Source organism: Neoarius graeffei, chromosome 13 (genome assembly GCF_027579695.1).
Source record: "Neoarius graeffei isolate fNeoGra1 chromosome 13, fNeoGra1.pri, whole genome shotgun sequence".
Lineage (NCBI taxonomy): Eukaryota > Metazoa > Chordata > Actinopteri > Siluriformes > Ariidae > Neoarius > Neoarius graeffei.
In genome coordinates this window covers 40821509-40834286 of record NC_083581.1, presented here as the reverse complement: position 1 = coordinate 40834286, position 12778 = coordinate 40821509, and positions in this window count along the sequence as shown.

Here is a 12778-nt window from a genome sequence, read left to right as displayed (position 1 = left end):
TAGAAGCTATATACACCCTAAGAATACTGACCCATTTGCCAGAAAGAATCCAAAATGGCGAGGAATTGACCGAGAAGAAGCGATTTTTGTTGAACTGCTCATTAAGGCTTAATTAGTCCACAACTTCATTAATAATTGTAATTAAGCAAATCTGGGTAGAACTTATATGCACCCTAGGTACCCCTACCTTCATGCCAGAACGAATCAAAATTGGTGAAGAATTGAGGGAGAAGAAGCGATTTGTGTGGAAACTGTTCATTCGGGCTTAATTACTCCATATCTTCATTATTGATTGCAATTATGCAAATTTGGAGAGAAGTTATATGCATCCCAGGCAGACCTACCTTCCTGCCAAAAAGAATAAAAATTGGTGAAGAATTGAGACAGAAGAAGTGAATTTCATGAAACGTGGACGATGACAGACGGACGACGGATGACAGACAACGCATGATGGCATAAACTCATTGCCTGTCAGCCAGATGAGCTGATAACATCAACAACAACAACAAAAGTCTCCAAATACATATTTCCTCCCACTGTATTCAGAACACATGATCTGTTTGTTCTGAATAATGTATTCATATTGGGTTACATCCCTACTGTACATCCGGCCCTGAGGTTTGTCTAACCTTTTCCTGTGGGTAAGGAGAAAATCAGCCGGACTTATTTTACCTCCAATATCAATCAAGTATATAATCCTAGATGGACTGGAAATGATGGAAAGCCATTAAAACCCTCTCTCTCTCTCTCTCTCTCTCTCTCTCTCTCTCTCTCTCTCTCTCTCTGAGTGGAGCTACAATGCAGTAGAAAATATCCACATTATACATCGGCCCAAAGGGCACTGACTTAATGAATACAATGGACGTTCAGCATCAGCTCAATAGCTAAAAGGCTAAGATAGATGATATTTGACAGACAATAAAGTGGTTTAAGGTCTGTTATTAAAAAGGCACAACAGTCCATCTGGCAAATCAAACACGATCGTTTCTCAGGATCTCAGGATTTTTTGATTCTCCAGTTCTTGGGTTCTCTGTCAGGACTGAATTAAACTCTTGGGTAGTCTGTGAGTGTAAATGCTAAAGGAAACCCTTGTGTTAACAGTGGTGTCATGCTTCTAGAGGCACTTGGGGGGAAAAAAATACTTTCCACCATCAGAATCTCCCAGACAATCCAGTACACCATACTGTTCCTATGTCATGTAAATCCACCATTTAATTCATGGTACAGTTTTGCAACCAAGACCCTGAGAGTATTTTATATTATATGTAACTTGTATTCCTTGGTCTTGAGTACTGCTGATGGCATGCTACGGATGTGGTCCATACCAAATCAAGATTTGATGATGTGTCACCTTGTGAATTCATCCTTTGTCTTGATGTCTTTTTATTGTTGAAAGACCACAAGTAATCGTCCATGGACAGGTGCGCTATGTGATTTCACAACTCTGGCTCTCAGACTAGTGATAAGGAAGCTAAGAGTAGGCATATCAGACGCTCGCTGGCCGTGTTGTGAAAATTGTGCATGCAGACGCTCATCTAAGTTTACAAACCTGTCATTGCTTAACTCTTGAACATTTTCTATCATGAATACTATCATTAAAAAACTTACAATCTCTGCTTTCCAAAGAAATTAATCTCGTTAAGATCTGGGGTGGGTTTCCCAAAAGCCTCTTAACGCTAAGAGCATCTTAACTAGGAGAGAGAGGGTTCATTGTGATGCTCACTCTACCATTAAACAATGATCTTTGTGCTACAATGATTTTGGGAAACCCACCCCGTTCAGTACTTTGGCAATAACGGCAGGTTGAAGTTGATACAACAGAGTACACTCTCTGCTCGTGGGACATCGGGAAAGTGGCCTCTTCTGATCGGTTTCCAACTGGATTACTCGTGAATATCAATCAGATAACGTTTATAGGGATGTTCTCTGGCTCTCACTGTTTCTGTTGAAGTATTCAGCAAAACTTTCTGTCTGCTAGTTTTGATGTTATGATTCACCGGAGACTTTGAAGTGACTTTTCATAGCTTTACCTACTTCTTTTTTCCAAATCAAACTGATTCATGTCAATGAATAACTGTTTCAGAATATAACTATAGTTGTTTTGATGAAAAATCATGAGATCTTAGTGGTCAGAATGAGATTTTAAAAAACCGGAAGTCAGAAATGTAAGTGTCAGTTTCAATTAAATTAAATGGAATTGTTTATTGGATGTGGATCACAGTTTTTTCGAGGTTTGCCTTGAAAGCTGTGAATGCTATCATTTATATTCTTTAATATAAACACTAGTAGGCCCTACTTTTGAGTAATACAAAGGCCTACAGAGCACAAAGATGGTATTAGAAATAATATTTTATTACTTTTTTATTGAGTGCACCGATTTAATGTTTTTTAACCTAATTAGCCTAATTAATACTAATTAAATACTAATTTGCATATATTTTAAAAATAATAATTTTTCAAACTTTGTATTCAGTATACAACCATCTATGTGCCTGCCAATTTCCATGTAAATATCTTGAAAAATAAATATGTTATTTACCAGCTGGGAGGTCCATATCGTGAAATACCGTGATCGAGGTCTTGAAAGTACTGACCGAGGCCCTCTAGGCCAAGGTCAGTATTCAAGGCTGAGGTCACGGTATTTCACCATATGGACCGACCTTAGGCTGGTAAATAATATATTTATTTTTTTCTTTACCAAATTCTAACAGAAAACGAGAGCGCCCAAAAGGGAAAACCGAAGCGAGCCGCCATTTTGAATTCTCATTCACGGCTGTAATGCAAATTGCTTCCTCCTCGGTATACAAGTGCACTTCCATGGCAGGAAAAAACTACATTTTGCCACCTATGTAGTCCCTTATTTATACAAATAGGAGTTATTCAGGATTCAGCCATGTTTTTGCTTGGCGTTAGCAAGTTACAGGTTTTTAGCTTTCTCCTGAAATGTTTTCTTTAATTTTATCTTCCTCAGGGTAGTAAAACTCGCTTTCACTGTGAACACTGTCGTTATCGCTATCCATGCTGTAAAATTAATGCTATTTTGAATCCTCATTCATGGCTGTAATGCAAATGGTTTCCTCCTCGATATACAAGTGCACTTCCATGGCAGGAAAAAAAACTACATTTTGCCGCCTATAAAGTCCCTTATTTATACAAATAGGAATCATTCAGGATTCAGCCATGTTTTTGCTTGGTGTTAGCAAATTACAGGTTTTTATCTTTCTCCTGAAATGCTTTTATTTCTTCTTCCTCAGGGTAGTAAAACTCGCTTTCGCTGTGAAGAATGTCGTTATCGCTATCCATGCTATAAAATTAATGCTATTCTCCTGAGAAATGCTGGCAAAAATGTATAAGATTTTTGATCATCTTGTAAATAAATCTTATAAAAAATATATATATAAATGTTGACAAAAATGCTACTATGTTTGTTGTTGTGAACGCGTGAGTCACCAGAGGTCCGTAACCGGGGTCTGTAACTGGGGTCCATACCGTAGGATACAGAACTGCTCACCAGCCAATCAGAGCACAGGATTTGGACCTCGAAAAAAATTTAAAAAGTTATTAAGAAAAAACATTTGATCTCATTCGTTAATGAGGCCCATTTTGGACCATGTTATCCAAATACATAATATTACATCAGCTTTCTAAAAATTAAGCCATTTTTTCAATCTTTGATTTGTAATATCTCAATAATGGGTAAACATATTTTAATTCTGTAAAAGCACGTTGTTCTGCATTCAATTCTGAACTCAGTGAAAACAGTTTCAAGCAATTTGGACTGAATTTGAATTTTCACCTGATATGCAAACTAATAGAGATGCCGAAAGTCACTGGAAAAGAGTTGCAGGACAAACTGAAAGCAGCAGCAACAGCAGTTACACAGAAAACAGTGTGTTTATAATTTATATTTGGGAAAATAGGAAGGAAGGAAGGAAGGAAGGAAGGAAGGAACTTATTTTAATGACATAAAAGTTGAAACTGTAATTCACTACAAAGCAAATTTTACAGTTGTTCATTTTTAAAAGTGTACTGTCAAGAATCAAGATGCATTCCAAACCACAATTTCCAATGACTGTTGTATGGAGATTACAGTAATTTAAACACACTTGGCCTGGAGTGTAAATAAATACTTACATAAGCAAACAATACCACTTTGCCTAGTCTACATCATCCATAATTTGCATTGTCTGTGTGCTTAGATGGAGGGTTTGACATTTAGAGACAGAAAAATACTTCTGTAGGTCAGAGCACCTAAAAATACCTCCTTTATTCAAGGAAAACACACACACACACACACACACACACACACACACACACACGTACTGTATATGTATGTGTTTTACTGGGAAATACACCACTTGTATTTTTCATACAAGCTACATCTGGGACATGGAGAACCATGACATAAATCGTGACATAATCTCTATATGTCACTCGTGAGGAAATTGATGAATTGTTTTGATAAATTTGGCTATGTTTCGTTTGTGAATGTGTCTATATAATAAAACGAAAATCATACGTTGGCTTGAAGACATGAAGTTTATCTTCTTGTCTTGAAAAACTCGCATTATTCATCTGAAATACATTGAGGATCTGAGTGACATATTTAAATAATATTGGCTGGGTTTGAGTGGTATATCAGATATATTCCATTCAGCTAGCATGATATTGAATGAGTCGAAGATGATTCGCTGAATGGAACATATCTGTTAGACCACGAAAAAAGCCATTATTATTCCCATCTCATCTCATTATCTCTAGCCGCTTTATCCTGTTCTACAGGGTCGCAGGCAAGCTGGAGCCTATCCCAGCTGACTATGGGCGAAAGGCAGGGTACACCCTGGACAAATCGCCAGGTCATCACAGGGCTGACACATAGACACAGACAACCATTCACACTCACAGTCAATTTAGAGTCACCAGTTAACCTAACCTGCATGTCTTTGGACTGTGGGGGAAACCAGAGCACCCAGAGGAAACCCACGAGGACACGGGGAGAACATGCAAACTCCGCACAGAAAGGCCCTCGCTGGCCCCGGGGCTCGAACCCGGACCTTCTTGCTGTGAGGCGACAGCACTAACCACTACACCACCGTGCCGCCCTGCCATTATTATTATTATTATTATTATACATAGACATTCTTCATATCAGCATTCTCGAAGGCCAACGCTAGCTTACCTGTGACTCGGTGCTGTTAGCGTAGCAATCCAATTAGCTTCCGCCTGGCATAACAGTAGCATTAGCGAAGACCAACACTAGCTTACCCGCGATTCGGTGCTGTTAGCACGGCAGCCTAGTTAGCTTACAGCTGGCATAGCAGTAGCATTAGCAAAGGCAAATGCTAGCTTATCCGCGATCCAGTGCTGTTAGCGTGGCAATCCAGTTAGCTTCCACCTGGTGTAGCAGTAGCATTAGCGAAGGCCGGTGGTAGCTTACCCATGACTTGGTGCTGTTAGTGCAGCAGTCTAGTTAGTTTCCAGCTGGTGTAGTGTTAGCGAAGGCCAATGTTAGCACAGTCAAGACAAATATTATTATTATTATTATTATTATTATTATTATTATTATTATTTTCCCTATGTAATTTATTCAGTTGCTTTTAAAAACAGCATCGACAGCTACACACAATGGAGCAACCTGGCAGCCAAAATTCTCTCAAAATCTTCCATTTTTAATGAAGCAAACCTTGCGGCCATGTTTGTTTACAAATTGACACTGTCGCTTGCTAATGCAGAAGTTTTACATCACTGACGTGTGACGTTATGTTGTCTTGACAACGTGCAATATTGTAAAAATATTGCACGCTCATTCTCCATTGGGGAGAGTGACAATACGATATATGGAGAATAAGCGATACATGGAGGTTAAGCGATATGAAAACAAAATTGCATGCAATCCATAAACCCACTAGCAGGGAATAGAATACATGTTATTTACCAGCTGGGAGGTCCGTAAAATGAAATACCGTGACCGAGGTCTTGAAAGTACTGAGCGAGGTCCTCTGGGCCGAGGTCAGTATTCAAGGCCGAGGTCACGGTATTTCACCATATGGACCGACCTTAAAGGATATGGGACATGGATTTTTACCTGGGCATAATTATGTATAAAGGACATAAGAAATGCCATCTAAATCACTGCAGGGCGTCAAAAATGTGAAAATCATCACATTATTCAAGTTTTTTTTATACATCAGCGTAAAACAAAGATTCGTTAATGAGCTAGGTGGTCACGTGACCCGTGACGTCACAAAAACTTTCCAAGGAGCCAGCGCTTGGGAATCTAATGTAAACAGGTTACCGAAATGGACACCATCGACAGTGATATTCCCGATGTTTCACAGAGATGTGAAGTTAGACCCTATCAATTCAAACCGATAGCTGGAAATTCACATGAACATGGATCTTGTCTTTACTCTGACGGGTCAGATGATTCTGAGAGTGAGAGTTCATTCAATCCCCATGAAACTGAAAGCGGTCGGCTCGATAACACTTCCTGGTAAGTTAAAAACAATTCTGCTCAAAGGCTAATGATCTGTTGAAAGAAGTATTATTTTTGTATCATACATTGAAAGTTCATCATAGATCTAGCTAAAGTCCGTTGCAAGGTAGTTTTTTTTTTTTTGCTGATATTTTTCGAGATTGATTGAGATACAATGCTTCCAGAGTCCGAGATGAAAACATTCAAAATGGCGAAACGAGTCAGAATTATGATAATCAATAATTGATACACCCAAAATCTCATCTCATCTCATTATCTCTAGCCGCTTTATCCTTCTACAGGGTCGCAGGCAAGCTGGAGCCTATCCCAGCTGACTACGGGCGAAAGGCGGGGTACACCCTGGACAAGTCGCCAGGTCATCACAGGGCTGACACATAGACACAGACAACCATTCACACTCACATTCACACCTACGGTCAATTTAGAGTCACCAGTTAACCTAACCTGCATGTCTTTGGACTGTGGGGGAAACCGGAGCACCCGGAGGAAACCCACGCGGACACGGGGAGAACATGCAAACTCCGCACAGAAAGGCCCTCACCGGCCACGGGGATCGAACCCGGACCTTCTTGCTGTGAGGCGACAGCGCTAACCACTACACCACCGTGCCGCCCCACACCCAAAATTATAATACTAATCCTTACCTCGGCTTTCAGTCGCTTAGCGCAGAGGTCTTCAAAAGGGGGGTCGCGAAATCGCACCGGATCACTCATATCAACAAAAATATTCCTGCCCTGTCCCCTGGCCTCCGTGCAGGGATGCAAACAGCGCGCCTTTCGGCGGATGCCGCCTTTTTCACGGCTGAATCGCGCAGATCCGATTTTAAAAAAAATAGCGATGTTGGTTCATGGAGCATGAGGCATGAAGTGTAAGGATGAGAGAGAGGCGGTTTGGGTCGGGAAGCTGCGCGCATTTGTGCAGCCTGGCGCAGGTGTGCGCGGCTTCCCGATTTGAACTGTTTTTTTTTTTCCTCATCCTTATGCTTCCTGTTTCATGTTTCATGAATTAATATCGCTCAGTACCTGAGTATTAATGTTGAAAGAATCCTCAGTGAAATGGTCCGAATACAGTTTGTGGGAAACAGTAGGTGCAAAGTTTTTCAACAGGTGTTCTGTAAAGTTGTCCTACCAAGCCTACTGCGCATGCACAGGTGAGCCCACACTTTCCTCAGCTTCGGGTCCTTGGGGAATGCAAAAAAACTTACTCCAGGGCATTTCCCATTGGAATTATTGCAACCATAAGCAGCACAATACACCATGATGTCCAATGTATGATGTCCAATGTACGTTAAAGACTATAAAAAATTTTTCTTGTCATCCACTTCTCCATTCATCTACCCGCTTGTGCTGTGCCCGAAAGTTTTTGTGACGTATGATCACGTGACAGCGGCTCTTCCGGTTGCAAAAAATGCATATCGGAAGTCGAGCAGAAATGCCATATAATCATCATGAATATAACGATTTTGCTTAATTTAATAGATGATTTTGTGTTTCATCTCATCTCATTATCTCTAGCCGCTTTATCCTTCTACAGGGTCGCAGGCAAGCTGGAGCCTATCCCAGCTGACTACGGGCGAAAGGTGGGGTACACCCTGGACAAGTCGCCAGGTCATCACAGGGCTGACACATAGACTCAGACAACCATTCACACTCACATTCACACCTACGCTCAATTTAGAGTCACCAGTTAACCTAACCTGCATGTCTTTGGACTGTGGGGGAAACCGGAGCACCCGGAGGAAACCCACGCGGACACGGGGAGAACATGCAAACTCCACACAGAAAGGCCCTCGCCGGCCCCGGGGCTCGAACCCGGACCTTCTTGCTGTGAGGCGACAGCGCTAACCACTACACCACCGTGCCGCCCGATTTTGTATTTGTTGATGCAATTAATTCATATTTTTAATGGAAAGAAACTGATATAGCGTGCTTTTATGTTTCATGTCCCATATCCTTTAAGCTGGTAAATTATATATTTATTTTTTTCTTTACCAAATTCTAACAAAAAACGAGAGTGCCCAAAAGGGAAAATCGAGCCGAGGCGAGCCGCCATTTTGAACCCTCATTCACGGCTGTAATGCAAATGGCTTCCTCCTCGGTATACAAGTGCACTTCCATGGCAGGAAAAAAACTACATTTTGCCACCTATGTAGTCCCCTATTTATACAAAATTGAGTTATTCAGGATTCAGCCATGTTTTTGCTCAGCGTTAGCAACAGTTAGAGGTTTTTAGCTTTCACCTGAAATGTTTTCTTTTATTTCTTCTTCCTCAGGGTAGTAAAACTCACTTTCGCTGTGAACACTGTCGTTATCGCTATCCATGATTAATGCTATTCTCCTGAGAAATACGAAAATAAATGTTGACAAAATTTGCTATGATGTTTGTTGTTGTTGTGAAGGAGCGAGTCACCAGAGGTCCGTAACCGGGGTCCATATCACAGGATACGGACCCGCTCGCAAACCAATCAGAGCGCAGGATTTGATGGAAACTGGACCACGAAAAAAATTAATGTTTTTATTCCATGGAAAATATATGTATAATGGGGCGGCACGGTGGTGTAGTGGTTAGCGCTGTCGCCTCACAGCAAGAAGGTCCTGGGTTCGAGCCCCGTGGCCGGCGAGGGCCTTTCTGTGCGGAGTTTGCATGTTCTCCCCGTGTCCGCGTGGGTTTCCTCCGGGTGCTCCGGTTTCCCCCACAGTCCAAAGACATGCAGGTTAGGTTAACTGGTGACTCTAAATTGAGCGTAGGTGTGAATGTGAGTGTGAATGGTTGTCTGTGTCTATGTGTCAGCCCTGTGATGACCTGGCGACTTGTCCAGGGTGTACCCCACCTTTCGCCCGTAGTCAGCTGGGATAGGCTCCAGCTTGCCTGCGACCCTGTAGAAGGATAAAGCGGCTAGAGATAATGAGATGAGATATATGTATAATAATTCCCGATATTTCATATGAAGTCACTCCCATTGTTTAAGTGTTTTAATATAAAAAACATTACAGAGTGGCGCAAAAATATGAAGTTTATCTTCTCGTGTTGAAAAATATTTTCATTCATTCACTTTGCTCACTCGTGAATGTGTTCAGCACTCGAAGATAAACTTCATATCGTCACGCCACCATGTAATATTGGACACCTTCTAACTCAATGTTTTTTCTTTATTTTTATTAATTAAAAGACACTTCATGTCTTAAATTAATGCTGGATGTAATTTCTCTTTACTTACTTGAGCGGTTCTTGAGATAATATGGATTAGTACAGTTGTGGAATAGGGCTATTTACTGTCTTTTTATTATTTAATGTTTAAGACCATGAAATGTAGACATGTAGAAAATAGTCAAAAGAGAAAAACCTATGAATCAGTAGGTGTGTCCAAATTTTTGACTGCTGCTGGCTTTATTTGTGTTTATTATGTAGCATGACTGCTTTTGGAATCTGGACCTGGAGCTATTTTTATACCCTACTGAACCACGCTGAAGGATCAGAATATTTTTAGACTTAATAGCACCAGGAAAAGGACAAAAAAAAAAGCAACGCTCAATTTAGTCCTATTTGCGCTGTGATTTATTTTAATGCCGCATGCCCTTTTAAAATGTGACTTTTGAAAAAGCACAAGTGACATTTACTGACCTGCTGCATTTACAGGATTTACTGTAAAATCTTTTGGTTACACATGGAGATGTTGTGCACGTTTTTGGATATTAACTCTATGCCTCTAATCCAGACCTGGGCATTTTACGGCCCGCGGGCCGCATCCAGCCCTTTGGTTCATTCTGACCGGCCCGCGTAAGGTTAATTAGAAATTACAAAATAAACGTATTTTCTAATTTTACCTCATGCATGGACTGAATGTGCATTGCTTTTATTTTGAAGTTGTGTTCAACAAAAACGCAATGCGCGCGACATGAACATGACATGAAATCCCACGAAACCTAATCCCGCGATAACTACTTCCGTAATTTGTCCAGACCAACCACAAACTTTTACGTCATCCTTTAAACAGTCCAGCCAATCACATAGTGTGATGTCACCAGCAGGCGCCGGAGCCCGAGCCGATCTGTAGATCTGATACCTACACCGAATCGACGTTGATGCGAGCAGGTCACATGAGGTGATTAGACTACAAATGTGGGCATCATTATTATAATATGATGTATCTTGCTTGATATTTGGAGTAGAAAGACAATATTGTGATGTCTTTATTGTGTTTTGGGGTGAATGTGACTGGAAAAAAAAAGGTACAAACGTTCACATTTTGTTAACCATTGTTTTGGGAAATTTGATTGAATAAATTCAATTTTTTTGTAAGGCAACCTCGTTTTTTCCATACTCTTACCAGTCTTAGCAGCTTGTAAAAACAATGTTATTTACTGCTTTATATAAAGAAATACAATTAATATTATGTAGAATTTAGTTCAGCCTTTTGGTCCGGCCCTCCACAAAATTTTCTGTTTCTCATGTGGCCCCATGGAAAAAATAATTGCCCACCCCTGCTCTAATCTATAGATGAGTTCAAAAGAAAAATGAAATGTGTATCATTTCTCTCTTACCTCAAATGTCAATTAGCCAAGCAGTGTCTGATTTTTGCTTTCTTATATGTTCATTAGACCTTTGATGCTAATATTTCTAAAGCTCATAACCACTAGTTTAGTCAGTGTATGTTCGTCAGCTTGTATGTCAAGTCAAGTTTATTTTTATAGCGCTTTTAACATCAGACATTGTCACAAAGCAGCTTTACAGAAATGTAAAGAGATTCAGATTCAGAATATTTATTGTCATTGTCACAAAAAAAGAACAACGAAATTTCGTTTGGAGCATCCATACAGCAGAGTTGATAAAGTGCAAACCCATAAATAAATACATACCCCCCTAAGTAACCCAGTGTAAGCATTTGACCCAGTATTACATCAGTACAACAAAAAAACAGCATAGCAAATAGCAGCATAAGTTCAAGTCATCAATGTTGATAAAGTGCAGAGCAGGGACATTCAGACAGATACCTGAGTATTATGACATTGTATAAACAGTGCAAAAAACCAGATCAGTGCCATTATAATGTTATAACGTTATTGTCTGGGGGGGGGGGGTCAGGGGAGAGAGAGTAGTGACAACTGCAACAATGCAAACCAGTTCAATGATATTAATTAGTGGATGTGGCAGAGTTCAGTAGCCTCACAGCTTGTGGATACAGGCTATTGGCCAGTCTGGATGTTCTGGCCTGTATGGACCTGTATCTTGTCCCTGAGGGCAGCAGGTGGAAGAGGTGATGAGCAGGGTGGTGCTGATCCCGCAGGATGTTGCGCACTCTTCTCAGACAGCGAGTGGAGTAGATGGTGCTGATCTCTGGGAGAGTCGTTCCAATGATTCTCCCGGCAGCTTTCACCACCCGCTGAAGTGCCTGCTGGTCGGCCTTAGTGCAGCTGGAGAACCACACTAGAAATCCATGTGTCAGCACACTACTGATGGCACAGTTGTAAAAGTTCACCACCAGAGGTCTGGGGATATTAGCGCTCCTCAGCTTCCTCAGGTAATAGAGCCGCTGTTGTGCTTTTCCCACGGCTGTGGAAATGTGAGTGCCCCAGGACAGGTCCTTAGTCACTGTTTCATTAAACATGAGCTAATTTTATCCCTAATCTATCCCCAATGAGCAAGCCTTTGGTGATGGTGGCAAGGAAAAACTCCCTCAGACAACATGAGGAAGAAACCTTGAGAGGAACCAGGCTCAAAAGGGAACCCATCTTCATTTGGATGATAACAGACAACCTGAGTATAAATAACTTGCTTCTATAACAGTGTCCTATATTGTCACAACTGTGAAACCAGGAAATTCATTATAGTTTTAACATGAAGTCTGTTTTGTTGAAGTTATAAACTGTTCATTGATGGAAACTTGAGTGCAAAACTGTTCATAACAACTGCAGTCCTAAAGTTAGCAAGTCAACTGTAGTCCTCAGCCATAAAAGCATTACTGTAAGTGTCCAGAGCGTCCTCCAAGTGCGACTTTCAACTGTCCATATGGGGCCGTCCTCTACAGGAGCGATGTGATGAGACTCCAGCCAGACGTAGGGCATCAGGATGGATCAGGCAGGTCCGAGGAGCAGAAGAGGTCAGCATCTCAATCCCAGGATCGACATGTAACCCAGAGGGACAGACGGGGGGGTTGTTAGGTATGCCCAATGTCACCTGATGAGTAAGAACAGTGTACATTTTGTGCTGAGTGCAAGCAGAGACTCCGGCAAAACTATGACCGCATAACTAAAAGGGGAGAGCCAGAAAGCAACACAGGCATGA